At 35.4% G+C, this 13,645-nt stretch overlaps 1 long non-coding RNA gene and 1 pseudogene across 2 annotated transcripts in view; one reads left to right on the top strand and one right to left on the bottom strand.

Annotated features, from left to right (window-relative positions):
• The first annotated feature begins 826 nt into the window (after positions 1-826).
• Positions 827-13,645, top strand: part of LOC127483304 (uncharacterized) — a 34,367-nt gene continuing 21,548 nt past the window's right edge. The window contains exons 1-2 of one of the 2 annotated variants that reach the window (XR_011378463.1): positions 827-914; positions 7,911-7,979. This is a non-coding gene — a long non-coding RNA (uncharacterized lncRNA). Of the gene's footprint in view, positions 915-4,393; positions 7,980-13,645 lie in introns of those variants that run through there. The other variant, XR_011378462.1, reaches the window with a different exon arrangement.
• On the bottom strand, positions 12,317-12,743 carry LOC100339753 (translationally-controlled tumor protein pseudogene; annotated as a pseudogene).

Consider the following 13,645-nt stretch of genomic DNA (forward strand, 5'->3'; position numbering starts at 1 on the left):
CCCTTGTCCTGTCAAGGAACAACTTAGTATTTTATTCCTTTTAGTATTTTTTTGTTCTACTTAATACCATTGGTTGAACTCCTTAATTAACACACAATTAGTCTTAGTCATTTAAATTTAACTGAAAATTGATCCCTGTTAAATATAAGAGTGGGAATAAGAGAGGGAGAAGATGTATAGTTTGGCACATTCTCACTTGGACTTACCCCCAATGGTAGAGCTAGAAATGTGTCAGGGGATTCCAATTCATCCCCATCTAGGTAGCATGTACCAATGCCATCTTACTTGTTAAAGTGATCAGTTTAAGTTCATAATTGATCAAAAAGATAAATTTAAGTGTCAACAGGATTACATAAATAAGACCAGTGTCTGTAAATAATAATTGATAGAATTAAAAAGGAGAGAATGATCCTACATGGGAAGTGGGATACACAGCAGACTCATAGAATGGCAGATGTCCTAAACAGCACTCTGACCTCAGAATAAGTCCTTAAGGATTCAGATCTGGCTAATAAGCCCATGAGTTTCTCAGGCATGGAAAGCCAAGACGTTGTGGGAAAAAAAAAAAAAAAAAAAAAAAAAAAAAAAAAAAAAAAAAAAAAAAACCCTAAATGCCCTAAATGAAAGATCTCCATGAGTGAGATCCCAGAGGAAATAAAAGGCCATCAATGAAGGATCTACCTTTTCTGAAGGGAGGAGAGAACTTCCACTTTGACTATGGCCTTGTCTAAATAAGATCAGAGTTTGTGAACTCAAGAGGCTTTCATAGCCTTGGCAGCTCATAACAAGTGCCTCAGGTGATTACTGACAACATGAAAAAGAATGTCAATTGTTAAATCAACAATGGAGTCACTGTGCGCCTGCTCCCCATGTAGGATCTCTGTCCTTAATGTGTTGTACTATGAGAATTAATGGTAAAACTACTACTCAAAGAGTACTCTATACTTTGTGTGTCTGTGTGGGTGCAGTCTGTTGAAATCTTTTCTTAGTATATATGAAGTTGTTCTTCTGTATATAAAGATAATTGAAAATATATCTTGATGAAAAATGAGATGTGAGAGTGGGAGATGGGATGGTTGTGGGTGGGAAGGAGGTTATGGGGGCAAAAGCAGCTATAATTCAAAAATTGTGCTTTGGAAATTTATATTAAATAAAAATTGGAAAAAGGATTAAAAATAATGCTTAGCTCTAATAAGATACAACATATCTACACTCTACTTCTCATTCACTTTACATTATTAATGCCATATTTTTGGTTTCTGTCTTTAACTTCTGTGCTAGAATTATATATCTTTTATACATCACATTTACAGTGTTGCTGTGTTCTGCATTGATCTATATGTTTATCTTAACCTAGACTTTTAAAAATTTTCTATGCATTCATGTTGCTTCTAGTTATTTAAGAAGATCTTCCTTAACATTTTTTTAAATGTCTAGTGATTATAAAACCAGTCTATTTCGGTGTACCTGAGACAGTTTTTATATCTTCTTAATTTTTGATGGATATTTCCCATATTTAATACCCTTGCTCTTCCTTTTTTTTTCTTTCAGGTTCATCAATATATCATCGGACTCCTTTTTATCCTTTGAGATTTCTGCTGAGAAACTTGCTGATACTGTTATAATTATTTCATTTTATGTGACAAGTCATTTTTCTCTCACTGCATTCAATTTGCCCTTTGATTTTTATGTACCTTATTTTTCTTCATTCAGTTAATATTACTTGGAATCCATTGAGTGTCCTGGATCTGGATGTCCATTCGCTTCCCTAGATTTAGTTTGTATTCAGCCATTATTTCTTTGAATAGATTTTATAGTCTTTTTTCTTCTTATTTATGGATAATCTGTGCACAAATTACTCCCATAATGCATCTACTGATCCTCTTGAAACATACTTCTTCTTTCCCTGTATGAGTTTCTTTTTCGTCCTCTGACTATAATTTCAGATTACTTATGTACTAGTTTATGGATTCTTTCTGCTATTTGAGGCTTACTGTTTAAGTCCTTTAGTAATTTTTCAGTCATTTTATTATGTTCTTCACCTCTAAGATTTCTGGTTAATTATTTTGTATAAATTGTAGCTCTTTGTTGACATTCTAATATTGTATATGTATTTTCTCCTGAACTCATGGAGCACATTCATGACAACAATCAGACATAGAAAATATTGTGGGAGATCTCTCAAACCTTTCCTTCCTATGTGTTTTCTCTGGAGTGGTGTGTATAAATTCCAGGTCAGAGAGACTGGTGTAATTTTATAGGTATTTGTGATCTCTTTCTCTTCTCTGTTTTTTGTTGTTGTTCTGTGGATCTAATGATGCAGCAGGATGCCCTCAACTGTTTTCTCAGTGGACCCTTCGTCTAACACATGCCAGGTTTTATCAGTGCTCTGACACAGGGAAGCAGAAGCCTGATCTTTTGGTAGCATTTCAAAAAGTGGAATATTGGATGCACAGTCCAGATCTTTTCCTTTTAGAGAAAAGCTTCCAATTTTGGCTTCTGGAACTTTCTCTAGATTGATCTGGGGAAGGAGATTGTGGTGAGTGGGTGTTTGCTGATTCATTACATCCTTGTACTCAGTGACTCCATCGTGGAATCATTTGTTTGCCATGCTTAGATTTTGGCAAAGGAGAAAGATATTCACTGATGAAATCCAGAATGATATTTGTCCCTTTGGGACTGGCTTAATTCACTCAGCATGATGTTTCCCAGATTCCTCCATCTTGTTGCAAATGACCGGGTTTCGTTGATTTTGACTGCTGTATAGTATTCTATAAATTACATGTCCCATAATTTCCTTATCCAGTCTACTGTTGATGGGCATTTGGGTTGATTCCAGGTCTTAGCTATTGTGAATTGAGCTGCAATAAACATTAAGGTGAAGACAGCTTATTTGTTTGCCAATTTCATTTCCTTTGAGTAAATTCCAAGGAGTGGAATGGCTGGGTTGCATCTGTTGTTGGTAGATTTCTGAATGTAAGCCATTCTAACAGGGGTGAGGTGAAACCTCATTGTGGTTTTGATTTGCATTTGATTTGCTAGTGATCCTGAACATTTTTTCATGTGTCTGTTGGCCATTTGGATTTCCTCTTTTGAAAAATGTCTATTGAGGTCATTGGCCCATCTCTTGAGTGGGTTGTTTGTTTTGTAGTTGTGGAGATTCTTTATCTCTTTGTAGATTCTAGTTATTAAATCTTTATCGGTCCCCCAAAGGGACAAATGTCATATGTTCTCCCTGATCGGTGACAACTAACTGAGCACCAAAAAGGAAACCTGGTGAAGTGAAATGGACACTATGAGAAACAGTGACTTGATCAGCCCTTGTCCTGACTATTGATGTATAATTTAATACTTTATCCCTTTTAGTATTTTTTTGTTCCACTTAATAGTATTGGCTGAACTCTGTAATTAACACACAATTATTCTTAGGTGTTTAAATTTAACTGAAAAATGATCCCTGTTAAATATAAGAGTGGGAATAAGTGAGGGAAGAGATGGACAATTTGGGACATGCTCAATCGGACTTGCCCCAAATGGTGGAGTTGGAAATGTGCCAAGGGATTCCAATACAATCCCATCAAGGTTGCATGTACCAATGCCATCTAACTAGTCAAAATGATCAGTTTCAGTTCATAATTGATTATAATGATAGGACTAAGAATCAAAGAGATCACATAAACAAGACTAATGTCTGCTAATACTAACTGATAGAATAAAAAGGGGAGAGAACGATCCAACATGTGAAGCAGGATACACAGCAGACTCATAGAATGCAGATGTCCTAAACAACACTCTGGCCTCAGAAACAGCATTTAAGGCATTTGGATCTGGCTGAAGAGCCCATGAGAGTATTTCAGGCATGGAAAGCCAAGACACTCTGGAAAAAAAAAAAAAAAAGACCTAAATGAAAGAGCTCTGCGAGTGAGATCCTAGTAGAAAGAATGGGCCATCAAAGAAGGAGGTACCTTTCTCTGAAGGGAGGAGATAACTTCCACTTTGACTATGACCTTGTCTAAATAAGATCAAAGTCGGCAAACTCAAAAGGCTTCCATAGCCTAGGCAACTCAAGGCTAGAGCCTAGGGAGATTACTGACGCCATAAACAAGAGTGCCAAATTGTTAAATCAACAACAGGAGTTACTGTGTACTTACTCCTCATGTAGGATCTCTGTCCTTAATGTGTTGTTCATTGTGAATTAATTCTATAACTAGTACTAAAACAATATTTTACACTTTATGTTCTGTGTGGGTTCAAACTGATGAAATCTTTGCTTAATATATACTAAATGGATATTCTGTATATAAAGAGAATTGAAAATGAATCTTGATGTGAATGGAATGGGAGAGGGAGCAGGAGAGGGGAGGGTTGTAGGTGGGAGGGAAGTTATGGGGGGGGAACCATTGTAATCCATAAACTGTACTTTGGAAATTTATATTTACTAAATAAAAGTTTTTTTCAAAAAAAGAAATCCAGAAGAATGAGAATATCTGTTGAATGGCCCCAACCTATCCTTCTCTCTATACTGAGAAACTGGAAATTATAGCTCCAATTAATCATTGGAAGACATAAGAAATGCCCTTTAATTAAATAAACAAACATGAATGGGACATAAAAAGATTATCAATATCATAAACCATTAAAGAAATATAAATCAAACCATTAATCAATTTTATATCCATTAAGATGATTATAATCAGAAATAAAAATGATAAGTATTGGCAAGGATATTGAGAAATTAAAACCTTCATTCAACACTTAAGGGAGTATAAAATGGTGTATCTTTATGTATGTATGTATGTATGTATGTATGTATTTATTTATTTAAAAGGCTGAGTTACACAGAGAGAGAAGAAAAGGTAGAGAGAGAATGAGGTGTTCCAACTGCTGGTTCACTCCCCAAGTGGTTGCAATGGCCAGAGCTGGGCTGATCCAAACCAGGATCCAGGAGCTTCTTCTTGGTCTCCCACACAGGTGCAGGGGCCCAAAGACTTGGGCCATCTTCTACTGCTTTCCCAGGCCATAGCAGAGAGCTGAATGTAAAGTGGAGCAGCTGGGTCTTGAACTGGCGCCTATATGGGATGCTGGCACTGCAGATGGCAGCTTTACCTGCTACGCCACAGTGCCAGCCCCAAAATGGTGCATCTTCTTTAGAAAATATTATCTTACCTTCTACGTATGTTAAACAGAGTAACTGCATAGCCTAGCATTTTGTTCTCATGCCCACACAAAAGTTACACATAAACGTTAGTTGTATCAGCAATCATAATAGACATAGTGCCTGAATTATTACTTAATTAGTATTTTAAAATATAAAAGCTTTATTAAATGTTATGTGTTCAAATATGAGCTTATACATAAAGTTTAAAGTATATTAATTACTGCCTTGGTCTGGGAGAGATGTGATTGTAGAGGAACATCCATGAGCAGGAGACTTCTTTTTGGGTTGATAAGGCATGATGAAATTATAGTGGTTAAGCATCTTTGGCTGCATAAATTAAAAAAAAAAACTTGAATATATGCTTTAAATGGAGGAGCATTTCATTGCATATGAAATATATGAGTGTATTAATAGTTACATGGATAATGTAATTATATATTATTCTGATTAACTTTATGCCACTCAAAATTCATACTGTTTTGCTTTTTAGCAAAATACAGTGATTTACTGTGCCTAATATTTTATCAAACTATTCTAAAATCTGACGTTACAAATCAATATCCCATTTTCTAGTGATAATCTCTGATTTCTATATGAATAAATTGAACTTTTTGATTAAATGTTATCATAGTATTGGATAACTTTTATTATACTTTGTGTGCTAAGCAGGCTACAAATAATATGGATAAAATAAGTGCTTGAAAGCTATATATCTATTGAAAGAAAATCATTGATCTTGAAAATTTATTTTTATACAATAAATGAAGTTATTGGGAATGTATAATGAATTTCTACTAATGTCTACTTTTTTAAAAAATGCTTTCAGCCATTATTAATAAAAATCATTTATTAACTTGAAAGGCAGAGTGACAGACACACATGCACACACACACACACACACACACTCATGCGCACAGGTGTACACAGTGTGAGAGAGTGAGATCTTCCATCTGTAGGTTTACTCCCAAAATGGCTGCAACAGGTTTTTCCTGATTCTTTTCTCCTGAAGCCAGGAAATAGAAACTTCATTCTTGTCTCCTATCTATGTGGCAGGGGGCAAAGTATTTGGGCCATCTTCCATTGTCTTCCCCAACATGTTAGCAGGAAGCCTGACTGAAAACAATGGAGCCAGGACTTGAACCAGAGCTCCAGTATGGGATATTTGCATCACAGTCCTTAACATTGGATCCTTAGTCATTTAATATATTTTTCTTGTTTGTATCTCTATATTAAGAACTACACACAAATGTTATATATTTTTGAAGTCTTATGCTTAATATTGGCTTTAGGCTATCACATTTAAGGACTATATAGGAGTCTGTTTTTTTTAGCCACATTACCACTAGGGTTTGGATAGGAGCACTACTAACTTCTTGCTTGTATGGAAATAGGCAAATTACTTGCCTGCATTTGAGTATAGTATTCCGTTCTTAAAAATGAGATAGCAACACTCTGCCTCATTGAATTGTATGAACACAAAATGAATGAATACAGAAAGCAACCAATGGCATTACGTGTTCAATGAGACTTAGTCTGTTACTCCTTCTACTCATGGCCAAATTCTTAGATTTCCTTTGGTGCTTTCTACCACTCAGTCCATTTAACAAAGAGTTAGCACTTGACTCTTTCTAAATGTCTGCATAGTATAAAATTAATCTCTAAATGCACTTCTGCTAACCTACTTTTATCTCTTTCAAAGTATTTATGAGACAAGTACAAAATAACAATATCAAATAATTCTATTATCTAGCATACTTCGATGTTCTTGTTTGACTCCAATGCTTCTTCTAATTTTCTCTGTGTCTAATCATCTTTGACAGCCTTTTAATTCATGTATTATAAAATTAAAATAATTGAGGAACTAAAGCTGATGCTAAAGCAATCTATTACAAATTAGACTTCGGAAATTTGTATATTGGAGAGCCATTATGTCTACTTCTTTAATAAGTTGAAATGATATGAAAAACAGAACAGTTAATAAAAAAACTTGCAACCATGGCTTTTAGCTAATTTAATCAGTGGCTAGATAACATATTTTTAGAATGAACAGTATTATCTTATGTATTGCATTTCAATACATCATAGATACACTTGTATTCACTGGTTTAAAACATTATGGAGACTGTCTCACTTATGTTTTATAAGACGATGATTGTATTTAAATAAGTCTAACTCATTAAACAATGGGGGAAATTTGAATTCAAAAATAATTATATGTATTTTATATCTTTCAATATAAGATAAGATTTTCAATGCATACATGATCAGAAACCCCAAGTGGAATACAAATCTAATTGTAACTTCAAGGGTGCAGGTGAGTAGGTGGAACAGATAAAGCAAAGTTTGTGCTTCATTCACAAACTCTCTGCCCCATAGTAAAAGAGGTCTCCTAGTGATGTATATGTGTTATTAACCTGGGTATTAGAGAGCATTTATCTCATAAAACTTCTTTATAAACCAATTTACATGATATTTCTAGGGAGTCTAGCTCATAAATTCTGAACTTCAGGGTTTATTTTCTATATAGATTCAAATTCTTAACAGGCTATCCTGTTAAGAATATTCAATCTACCAATATCCTCTTTGTAGCAAAGGTAGACTGCTTTAAACAGAACTTCAATTATCATACTAATAAGGAAATTAGACCAACTGACTTGCTTTTTTTCTTTTTTTGTGGGAGCATCCCTTTGATGTGGGCACAGCATACATCAGGCTATCTGTTTGAATTTTGTTTTCCTTTTTATAATTCCAGATGATGTGATTGAAGAAAACAATGCTTCAGAAAGAATATTCCATGCACTAAGGTCACTTACTGGAGGAGGTATGTGTGTGTTTAGGTGCTACAATAAATAAATAGTAAGAATATCTATCTATCTATCCATCTATCTCCATAAATGTATCTGTATCTATATCTATATCCATATATCTGTATCTACATCTATATCTATATATCTGTATCTATATCTAAATGTATATCTATATATCTGTATCTATATCCATATATCCGTATCTATACCTATATCTGTATCTATATCTATATCTATATATCTGTATCTCTATCAAAATGTATATCTATATCTATATATCTGTATCTATATCCATATATCCATATCTATACCTATATCTGTATCTATATAACTGTATCTATATCTATCTATACCTATATATCTGTATCTACATCTATATCTATCTGTATACCTGTATCTACATTCATATATCTGTATCTATACCTATATCTGTGTATCTATATCTATATCTGTATCTATATCTATATCTATTCCTGTTAGATTGTGGCAGAGCATTTAATCATTTCGCAGTGTATCCTTTTTCTCTCTTTGACTCACTCCACGCACATGCAAGCAATATTCTATCATTTTGGCCAAATGTAGTCTGAGTGAAATTTGTTATAAAAACTTTAAAAAGAAATGATTCTTCAAAAAATTTGCTGACCTGGAGAGTTGGTAAATTAGGCATCTGGAGCACAATACTTTTTATACTTTTATATTTTTGCTGTGTATTGTTTTATTGCAGGATATTTTATTGTAATGGCACTCATTTTTGAGACCACACTTACTTTTATGACTTCCATGTGATTGGAATATATTACATAAGTGTAACCTGACTTATTATTTGAAATAGATGTGTGCATGAGTATTCCTAAAAGTCACTTTACTAGAAGTCTATATTTTATATAATTTACAGGAATGGATCCCTATGGGCAAATCTCATGAACTTTCATTTGCACAAATCTTTTCCAGCTGACAATATAATAGGACATCATGTCTTTTCAGACTTCACAATTCTAAGATGTAGGAACAAGGAGTAGCTAAAGATGAACAAAACAATAAAATTATTAAGTGGTATAAAAGTGAAAAGAGCTGGATCATGGATTCTCAAAGTTACTAAATAACAGAGAGATGGTAAACATACGGATAAAGGAGATAGAGGAATTTAGATAAATGTATAGAGAGATGAGATAGATGGATAGATAGATGATTAATAGATAGAATGTGTTTCTGTGTTTACAATTTTTATTTTCTTTACCCATATGTGATGTCAAGGAATAATGCCTGAAAGCTATAAAATATCATATCTTTTAAGAGACTAAAAGGAAAAATAAATGCATGTTTGTGAAAACAGGTGCTTCTTTAGTAACAAATATAATTTTTATATTAGAGATTCAAATTCCACAAAACAAAATGTATTTAATTTCATGTTGTCTTTGGATTTAAACATCCTAAAGTCTATATATTTTAAAAAATAAAATATTATTTCTGTCTTTAAAATTTCTACAAAAATATGAATAGTAGAATATTTTATGATAAGATATTCATATTTAATTATATACTGAAAATATAATCAATATTCCTCTTTTTTAATAATCCTATCCACAAATTAGAAAGTCAGTGTCAATTTATAGAAACAGAAGACTGATTTGCCATGTTATTGCATTATGTTAGTTTTTAAGGAGAACAAATGAAATACACATCTAATACATAAAATAATATCAAAACACATTATAGAAAATATTAATAATTGTAACATGGATCTATATAAAATAGGTAATAAAAAAGTAATGTGGCTAAATACATCTGAATTTGTTGTCTTAAGCATAATGGTGCTAATAAATTCTATAAATTGTTTCTATGCACAAATACACATACACAGTTTATGCCTATCCTATCTTCTCTTTTCTGTATCTTCAACCTCTCAGCCATCTCTCTCCCCTCAATATTTACATATCCAAGTTAACCCTGTTGAAGCCCCACTGTAGACCCGTCCTCCACACCAAAGGATCTCTTAGTCATCCTTTTCATTCTAACCTTTCACTTTCCAATCTCTCATTTTCATCAACAACAACCTTTCCTCTTAGATTTTTATGACTTTATTTTCCCTTAATATTCATTAAGTATTATGCAACAAATTGCTGTTAACATCCTTTAAATTAATTGACTGCTCCAATATCGGTCTTTTCTAGAGGATGGAAAATTGTATCTCTATTCTACCCAGCATTTTCCGCTAAGATATAGGACTCTATCTGAAACATAAAACATAATTCACAGGGTGCTGCCATTGTGGTGTAGCAAGTAAACTGCCATCTCAATGCTATGACTTCACATTGGCAATGATTGGTATCCCAGCTTCGTCACTTCTGGTCCAGCTCCCTGCGAATGGCCTGGGAAAAGCAGTGAACGATGGTCCAGGTGCTTGGGCCCCTTCTAACCAGGTGGGAAACCCAGGTGAAACTCCTGGATCGTGGCTTCAGTCTGGTCATTGCAGCCCGCTACAGAATGAACCAGTGGGTGGAAGGTTCTCTTTCTCTGTGTCTCCCTCTATCTCTGTAACTCTTACAAATAAATAAATAGGCCATCGCCGTGGCTCAATAGGCTAATCCTCCATCTTGCGGCGCCGGCACACCGGGTTCTAGTCCCGATCGGGGTGCCGGTCGGGGTGCCGGATTCTGTCCCGGTTGCCCCTCTTCCAGGCCAGCTCTCTGCTGTGGCCTGGGACTGCAGTGTAGGATGGCCCAAGTGCTTGGGCCCTGCACCCCATGGGAGACCAGGAGAAGCACCTGGCTCCTGCCTTCAGATCAGCGCAGTGTGCCGGCCGCAGCATGCCAGCCGCAGCGGCCATTGGAGGGTGAACCAACGGCAAAGGAAGACCTTTCTCTCTGTCTCTCTCTCTCACTATCCACTCTGCCTATCAAAAAAAAAAACACCAGCAAATAAATAAATAAAGATTCCTTTGCGAATCACCATCAATTTAGTCATAGGTATTTCTTAATAGCTGCAGTAACATCCACACTCTCTCGGCACCTATATTATTTCTGTTTTTTTTTTCCTTTTTGTCCCATACACTATTGAAAATACCATGTAGCTGATTCATACCTTTCTTTCCTTGTCGACTTTCAGATTTATATGGGAGGTCTCATTTAATACATTTACAGGATTTTTAAGGGTAGGCATTGTTGTGCACCAGGTTAAGCTGCCGCTCAACATGGTGCCCATACTTAGTGCCTACTTAGTGCCTGGTTTAAACTCTAGCTAACCATCTTCCATCTAACTTCCTGTTAATGCACACCCTGGGATGTAGTAGATGATGGTTCAAGTATTTGCATCCCTGCCTCTAATCTGGGAGACCCATATTGATTGCTAAGCTCTTGTCTTTGAACTGGCCTAGCCCTGGCTATTTTGAGTATTTAAAGAGTAAACCAGAAAATGAACACTCACTGTCTCTCTGTCTCTCTCTTCTCTCTCTCTCTCTTTATATGAAAATAAATAAATAAACAAACAAACAAATATATAAACTCAGTACTTGGATATATGAGGACTGGTGGAGAGGAGACAGTTGTTAAGGGAGACTATGGAAGGGAAGAAGTAAGGAAGAAGGATGAATGGTGAGGGGATCAAGTGCCAGGCTACTGTGACATTTCAATACACTATTCCTAGCCAGATGCTTTTTTGAATGCCATTCACACTCCTAATATTATTTTTTCTGAATCAACAAATACTTAAATAGTTTATAAACTTGTAGTTTCTCTCCAATATGTTGGCCCCTCTTGGATTCTGACAAAAACACTCCACATAGTTCCTCCTTAGTCCAACTGTGGGAGAAGAACTTTCTTTGGTTCTCAGAGATTTTTTTTTCTTTTTCTCCAACTGAATCAGTACCTTTTTATTTTTTGATAATCTCTTCTCTTTGTAGGTGATGAAATGTGTTAAGGCTCCACTTTAAATGTTGGCACTGCTATAAGCATGGTTTTTCCCTTTACTGTAATTCGGAATTAAACTTTAGATTTTCAGTTTTTATATTCCAATTCCGGCAGTTTTCACTGTAGAAGTTTTCTGAAGACGGTCTTATACTTTCTAGTAGTTATCTACAAAGCAGGCATTAGCTTCTCCAGGACACTACAGGATGCATGTAGCTTAAATGTATATTAAAATATTCTCTGAAATGAGTTTAAATGAATTTTATTTTTAGACAACCTACATGACATTTTTTTTCCTTAAAAACAATGCTTCCACTCCAAGTAAATCATGGTCGAATAAGTGAGGAGCTCAAGATAACATCAGTCCCACTTCCTGTAAATTCTGGTGTTGTGTGGGTGACAAGCAGCAGCCAGATATGAGAAGTGGTAGATCTGAATTGCCAATTTTGTTAACATTTTTCCATTTCTAAATCATCCTTAAAGAAAATCATAAATGGGCTCACACCATCCCCACGGTTGTCCAGCAGAGCAACCATGCTATCTGGATTCATGTTTTCACCAATGTAGATCTGGTAGGTTTTGAAATTAGCAAGGATGTGCTTGATTTGTTCTGCAGCCCCCATCATAAATGGTTTTACTCTTCTGGTCTCTGTTCTTCAAGTTTGCCTTTGATTGATTTCATGTAATCTTTGACACACTTCTCGTAGGCTTCTTTTGTGAAGCTGGTCTCCTGCAGATGGTGGTTCATAATATTAACACCAGTGTTTACAGTGTTTTCAGTACCTTTGCCCCGGGGGCCTCCAGTGGAGGCATTTCCACCAATGAGTGACTCATCATGTTGCCCTCGGTCCTACTGACCATCTTCCCCTGCACCTTTAGGCACAGTCTGCCCAAGATCTACCGGATCCTGTAAATGTTCCAGAACATCTCGTGGTGGTGACGAGGTCTCAGTAGTTAATCATAATGGTGGCACTAGCTTGGGAGGAGCTCAGAGTTGGGGGTGAGCGCGGTGCAGCCAGGGTGGCCCTTGGTGTTGGGGGGGGGGGCAGGCAGAAAAATCAGAGTTTCTCAACTTGTAGAAGGCAGTGTCTTTATCAGGAGCCCACTCTTCAGTATGTTGCTGATGTAGTTGGCCCACTTCTAAGGAATATTAAACACTCCGCCAAGTGAAACCAAGACGGATTTCCAATGTTTGCAGCAAATCAGCAGGAGGAGGCTGAAAGTGTTTCCTATGAGGCTACCAACAGAAGCCATTTTTTATTGTTGCCAGTGGAATGAAAATTACAGGATAATGTCATTGTCTTTACCTGGGTTTTCAGCCATTCTGGCTCATGAAATGAATAAGAGGAATATAGGTATAAAATTCCAAACATACTGGAACAAAACCAAAATTGAGACATCCTGGTCACTAAAAGCAACTCTGATGATGCATGCTTATTGAAAATCTAAGGAAGAATTTCTTCTCAATCAAAGCTTTTTTTTTTTTTTTTTTGAGATGGTTTCATATATATACCAAATTAATAAAACTTCAGTTTAAATTATCATACATATCATTTAATTTTAGGACATTCGGTTTTAATATATATGTCACCTGAATAAAAGTTTATTTTTTGGTTCAAAATTATGGCAGAGAGGGTTGGCATTTGGGATTTAATTCACAAAGTTAACAATATCAATACTGGCTGTATTCTAAAATTTGCTTTTGTCTCTTAACTGTATTCACACACTAACTCTTCATATTGCTACCTAAACATACCAGCAAACACACAAAATCAAAC

Source organism: Oryctolagus cuniculus, chromosome 8 (assembly GCF_964237555.1).
Source record: "Oryctolagus cuniculus chromosome 8, mOryCun1.1, whole genome shotgun sequence".
NCBI classification, from domain to species: Eukaryota; Metazoa; Chordata; class Mammalia; order Lagomorpha; family Leporidae; genus Oryctolagus; species Oryctolagus cuniculus.